The sequence below is a fragment of the Panicum virgatum genome, chromosome 1K (genome assembly GCF_016808335.1).
Source record: "Panicum virgatum strain AP13 chromosome 1K, P.virgatum_v5, whole genome shotgun sequence".
NCBI classification, from domain to species: Eukaryota; Viridiplantae; Streptophyta; class Magnoliopsida; order Poales; family Poaceae; genus Panicum; species Panicum virgatum.
In genome coordinates this window covers 122,685-129,240 of record NC_053136.1, presented here as the reverse complement: position 1 = coordinate 129,240, position 6,556 = coordinate 122,685, and the positions used below count along the sequence as shown (strand labels likewise).

Sequence of the window (6,556 nt, the reverse complement as noted above, 5' to 3'; positions counted from 1 at the left end):
TTCTAACTCTTCTTGTTAATAATTTATCTTCTTCTTCTAATTCTACTTCCTGTCTCCATCTTTGATTTCCAGACTTTAAACATGAAGCACATGCTTGCTTTAAGCATATACTACAAGTAAATCTATTTTCTTGACTAGGATAATAAATGCAGAAAGCACATTTAATATTATAGTCACCTCTTCCTTGTATCCAATCATGATCACAATTTCCTTGATCCATTAATTCAGTTTTCACATCCTCTAAGGTATTAATTCTCTCACTATTTATCTCTAATGCATCCAAAGCATTATCTAGATTATATAAACTATCATGATCTAGAGAGTCTATAAAATCTCTGTATTGTTGGGCATTATTTTCTTCGTCTTCATAACTTTCTAAAAACTTATTCATAGACTCTGGTTGTTTGTCCTCTTTCAACACATTATCTATCATAATATTACCTTTATGAGTGTCTGGATCCCTTTTGGCTTTATGATTCTGCACATCTTTTGGGTTTGACTCATCTTCCCACTTCTTTATCACAACTGACGCTTTATATTTCTTATCATTTAGCTCTCTTTCTTTAGATATCTTTTTTAAATAGGCTATCTTTCTATTGAAATAAATTTCTTTTTCTCTAATAGCAAACCATTCAAATAACATAGAAGTAATATATTCATCAGGAATTTTACTTAGTTTAAATTCGTACTGCTTAATTTCATCATCTAGAGCTTCCATTTTAAGCACAACTGAGATATTCCAGTAATTCTTGTATTCTAAAATATATCACGAATTCCCTTAAAATCAAATTTTAATAACATTGGCTCTGATACTAGTATTACGGAAATCTGCGCAAGAAATTGAATTTTCAAACTCACAAAATTTAAAATCTCGAGTTACTGTTCCCAGCACTATTCAAATTCAGCAGTCACTATTCAAATTCGTGGCACTATTGAAAATATCAGGTACTATTCAAAATATTCGCTACTATTCAAATTCGGAATATGAATAGGAAGATCCCACCCACGAAGTGGACGAAGCACCTTATGGAATGCGTCGCTTTCACTCTACAATTCGGTATTCTCTAAGTATGCGCTTAACTCTTAATATGAGCACTCATGAGCACCCAAAATTCAAGGCTACTATTTGGAGCACTTATGGTGGGAGTATGGTAAATGGAGCACTTCGGGGAAGTATGCGTGCGTGAATATTGTACGAGCGATTAGTAACTAATATGCAGGTGGATTATAGGTATGCATGCGAATTCTCAGGATCTTTGGCAGGTTGGCGAAACAAAAAATTCAGCCGGTCGTGCAACTATGGTTGTGTAAATCCAACTTGGTACTCACCGCTTGCATCGCTAGCTCGCTTCAGAATCAGGCCTACCCGGTCTTCTCCCGAACTAACCCCGGCCACGCGCACACAGGACTCAGGCTCTACCGTCTTCCCAGGCAGTTCCACCCGAAGGGAACATTTCTCTGCGGACACAGTCTCTCTCAGACGCCTCTCCTGGGCTAAATGAGAGCAATTCAACGCAGAGGTTTCTCCTCTAGGGTCCATAGCGTAGAGACATTGCCCCATATGAACGAGCTCAAAGGAAAGCAGGGAAATTCACAGGAAAGCTTAATCCATTTCCACATACCAAACTTACATAGGGCTTTCCCTTTCGGAAAACCCCAAGCACTAGCACAAACCTGGGATTACCTTACAGGCGAAGGGCGATTACAACAGCTCCCTTATTTCTATATTACAATGGGAGTGGAGTGGTACTAATGTAGCCGACAAGGCAAAAGGAATAAATAGTAATTTCAATAGTGAGTCCTACTGTAGGCGGGACAATTATTGAAGCCAGCACCACCGTCCAAAACAGTGAGTTCTACTATAGCCAGGACAATTATTGAAGGCAGCACCACCGTCCAGCTGTCCAGGCAACAGTAAAGGAAGATAATTGAAGACACCGGGTGTCCAGGCGATTCCTTAATCCAGAAGGCTCCTCCCATCTATAAAAGGAGAAGCCAGACATAGCACTCGACAACGGTGCGCAGAACCGAAAGCCACCGAAGACATCCGCCACTCCACTCCACCTAATTAGTAGCCGTCTCACTCCCATTGTAGGCCTGATTCTGAAGCGAGCTAGCGATGCATGCGGTGAGTACCAAGTAGGATTTACACAACCATAGTTGCACGACCGGCTGAATTTTTGGTTTCGCCAACCTGCCAAAGATCCTGAGAATTCGCACGCATACCTATAATCCACCTGCATATTAGTTACTAATCGCTCGTACAATATTCACGCACACATACTTTCCAGAAGTGCTCCAACCACCATACTCCCACCATAAGTGCTCCAAATAGTAGCCTTGAATTTTGGGTGCTCGTGAGTGCTCATATTAAGAGTTAAGCGCATACTTAGCGAATACCGAGTTGTAGAGTGAAAGCGACGCTTTCCCTGAGGTGCTTCCTCCACTTCGTGAGTGGGAACGTCCTATTCATATTCAGAATTTGAATAGTACCAAATATTTTGAATAATACCGTGAATTCGAATAGTGTCAGCTGAATTTGAATAGTGTCGTGAATAGTAACTCGAGTTTTTGAATTTGTAGTTTGAATTTTTTGAAAAAAATTTTTGGCAAGTTTTTCCTTTACGTACTGGTATTAGAGCAGTATCACGGGAATACGCGCAAGAAATCGAGTTTTCAAACTCGCAAATTTAAAATCTTGAATTACTATTCACGACACTATTCAAATTCAGCTGGCACTATTCAAAATATCAGGTACTATTTAAATTCAGAATATGAATAGCGCTCGAGCACTTCAACTGAGTGGCTCAGGCACCCAAATTCACTTACTATTCGATACACTATGCAGAGCACTTCTTGTGATTATTCAAATTATATGGTACTTGATTATGATGAGTTGATGCAGTATGGGTGTGCGATACTATTCAACGATAGCGACCTTCGTGGATGGTGGACGAGTGCGTGATTATTATGCGGGTGATTAGCGAATATTAGGAGTAAAATTCAAGGCTACTGGCTATAGGATGATAGCGGCGTATGTGGATATGTACTCGATTAGTATCTAATATGTAGGTGGGTTATGGTGTGCGTGCGATTCTCAGGATCTTTGGCAGGTTGGCGAAACCAAAAAAATTTAGCCGGCGGAGTGTCTTATGCTTGTGTCAATCCTACTCTGTACTCACCGCATGCATCGCTAGCTTACTTCAGAATCAGGCCTACCCGGTCTTCTCCCGAACTAACCCCAGCCACGCGCACACAGGACTCAGACTCTACCGTCTCCCCAGGCAGTTCCACCCGAAGGGAACACTTCTCTGCGGACACAGGCTCTCTCAGACGCCTCTCCGGGGCTAAACGAGAGCAAATCAACGCAGAGGTTTCTCCTCTAGGGTCCCTAGCGTAGAGACATCGCTCCATATGAATGAGCTCAAAGGAAAGCAGGAAAATTCACACGAAAGCTTAATCCATTTCTACAGAGCAAACTTACATACGGCTTTCCCTTTCGGGAAACCCCAAGCACTTAGTACAAACCTTAGGATTACCTTACAAACGACTGACGCTCCCAGCTTCTCCCTTATTTCTATATTACAATGGGAGTTAAGTGGCTACTAATTAGGTGGAGTGGAGTGGCGGATGTCTTTGGTGGCTTTCGGTTCTGCGCGCTGTTGTCGGGTGCTGCATCTGGCTTCTCCTTTTATAGATGGGAGGAGCCTTCTGGCTTAAGGAATCGCCTGGACACCCGGTGTCTTCAATTATCCTCCTTTACTATTGCCTGGACAGCTGGACGGTGGTGCTGCCTTCAATAATTGTCCTGGCTGCAGTAGAACTCACTCTTCAGGACGGCGGTGCTGGCTTCAATAATTGTCCTGCCTACAGTAGGACTCACTGTTGAAATTACTATTTATTCCTTTTGCCTTGTCCACTTTCTTCACGTGATACTCTCTGGATATATTCGAAAATATATTTGGTGTGTATTGTCTTCCATGCCCGAATGATTGATGTCGCAGACATCAAGCAAACACTCTGGCATGCTTATCCCACGGCGGATTTGTTGATAACTCCTTATCAACACTGGCAGGTATTTAAATATTAACACATATTTAATTTTCATAATATATAATGCTTAATACTCTTGTTGTTGCCCATGACCACGAATATCCAGCATATCATCATCAGATATTGGCATATTCATTTTTTATTCATAATCCTTCTTTATATTTTCTTCATAGTCTTTCTTTATGGCATCAAAATTTTCCTTTATTTCATGCTTCACTTCTTGCCATATTTTTTCTTTTATATCTTTCTTCAATTGAGGAATTATTGAATCTAGCCTTTCTTTGATCTTCTTTTCAACATATTCTTCATTTGATGCTTCTTTTTTTACAGCATCCTTATATGTGGGTATTCTTGAAGGTCCATCTTCTCTTATATTTATTCCTGGCAAGTTTGTCTTTACCTCATTTGCCGTTCTGTATTTATGAATATATTCTTTGGCTGCAGGCTCTAGGAAATAATTTATTCCTAAAATATTTGTTGCATATGATAGGGCTTGATCAATATCTAGATATTTTTTCCATGATATTCCTCCATCTTTTTCTCTTTCTATTTGCTGAGCTATAACTTCTTCAAATGTTACATATATTCCCGGTGTCTTTCCCCTATATATGCCATATATGGGTTTCTTTTCTATATTGCTCGATAGATCTTTTGGCTGTATCTTCCCATTGATCATATGAAAATATTCTGCTAAACTATTTAATATTGCAAGCATATAACCTCTATCATCTCTCTTATTATTATATTGGAACCAAAAATTATCTAAAATGCATTCTTGTATTTCATCTAAGACAATATGGTCTTTAGGCTTAAATTTATAAGTATTTGGTGGAAAGATTCTCAATCTGTTTTCAGTTCCAAAGCTGAAACTTTCACCACCACTAGGACTCAGTCCTCTCTTCATTCCTGTAAAATAGATGATCGTGAAAATATATCAGACAAGATATTATCTTTACCTTTTATATGCTCGAATATTACTTTATAACCATTTCCTGTAATGATATCTTCAAATAAATCCCATCTCCTAGTTGAACTTTTCTTACTATTGACTTTATTATAATATATACATATAGCTTCACAGTTTGTCCTTACTGTGAACTCTTTAAATCCTAAATATAATCTAAAAGCATTCATTGCATTTAATACAGCTAATATTTCTCTATCAGTGTTATTTATAGCCTTTAACTTATATTTTCTTGAAGCGTACCTACATATTTTTTCTTCTATTTTTGGAGAATACTTGTTCGGCTTTTGTTTTATTATAGCTCCCCATCCTATTTCAGATGCATCTGTCTCTATAATAAAATAATAATCATCTAAAGGTAATTCTAAAGGTTTTAATTCTTCGACTTTTTCTTTTATAATTCTTACTAACCTTATATTCTCAGAATTAAAATGCTTCTGTCCATTTTTTCTTAACTTTGCATACAATAGTCCAGCCAATTTGGCTAAGTTTTCAATATAATTTCTAGCATAATTTACTATTCCTAAAAATTGCTGCAATGTTTTCTTATCATTCATAACATCAGGAAATTGTAAAATTTTCTTTGCAATATGATCTTGTAAGTAAATTTTTCCTTCCCCAATTTCATGACCTAAAAAAATTATATTTTCTTTGCATATTTCCATTTTCTTTTTAGAAAGTATTAATCCATGCTGCTCTACCTTTCTAAAAAATGTTTCTAAATGAGCTATATGTTCTTTATAGGATTTTAAAAAGATTAATATATCATCAATGTAAACCAATATAAATTCTTGATTTTCATTAAAGATATTTTGCATTTTTCTTTGAAATAATACAGGTGCATTCTTTAATCCTAAAGGCATTACTAGCCACTCAAAATGACCTTGAGGACACGTAAAAACTGTCCATTCTATTGATTCTTCTGCCATATTTACTTGCCAAAACCCAGCTTTTAAATCAAACTTTGAGAAATATTTACTTCCTTGTATTCTATTTATCCATTCTTGCTTATTTGGAATATTATAACCATCATCTATAGTATTATCATTTAATCTTTTATAATTAATGACCATTCTTAATTTTCCTCTAACTATTTCTGCATGATTTCTTACTATAAATGCAGCTGACCTACGAGGACTCCTACTTTCTCTTATGGCACCTAATTTTAGTAGTTCTTCAATATGCATCTTAAACTCTTCTATGTCCTTAGGTGTAGCTTCTATAGGCCTTGTCTTAATTATATAGTTGGGGTTTATAATATTAATTTTACATACTATACCATTTTTATCCCAATATTTCATTGGTATTTCTCCAATTATTTGAATATCTTCTAATCTTTGCACAATTTTATCTATATCTCTTTTAGATGTTATATCTCTATACCAATTGGGTGCAAAAAATTGTAGACTAAAACATTCTATACATGAATTTGTCATATGAAATTCTTCTATATTTTCTCCTAACTCCTCGTCTGTATAACCAACAGGGTCATTATCATAAGCTCCTTGGAATTCTAAATTAGTCTTTCCGCTATTGGAA

General features: G+C 36.9%; 1 long non-coding RNA gene across 1 annotated transcript; it reads left to right on the top strand.

Annotated features, from left to right (window-relative positions):
• Positions 1-3,675: 3,675 nt before the first annotated feature.
• On the top strand, positions 3,676-6,310 carry LOC120678219. Its single transcript, XR_005677828.1, has 2 exons — positions 3,676-4,075; positions 4,384-6,310. It is a non-coding gene; the product is annotated as an uncharacterized LOC120678219 (long non-coding RNA).
• Positions 6,311-6,556: the final 246 nt, after the last annotated feature.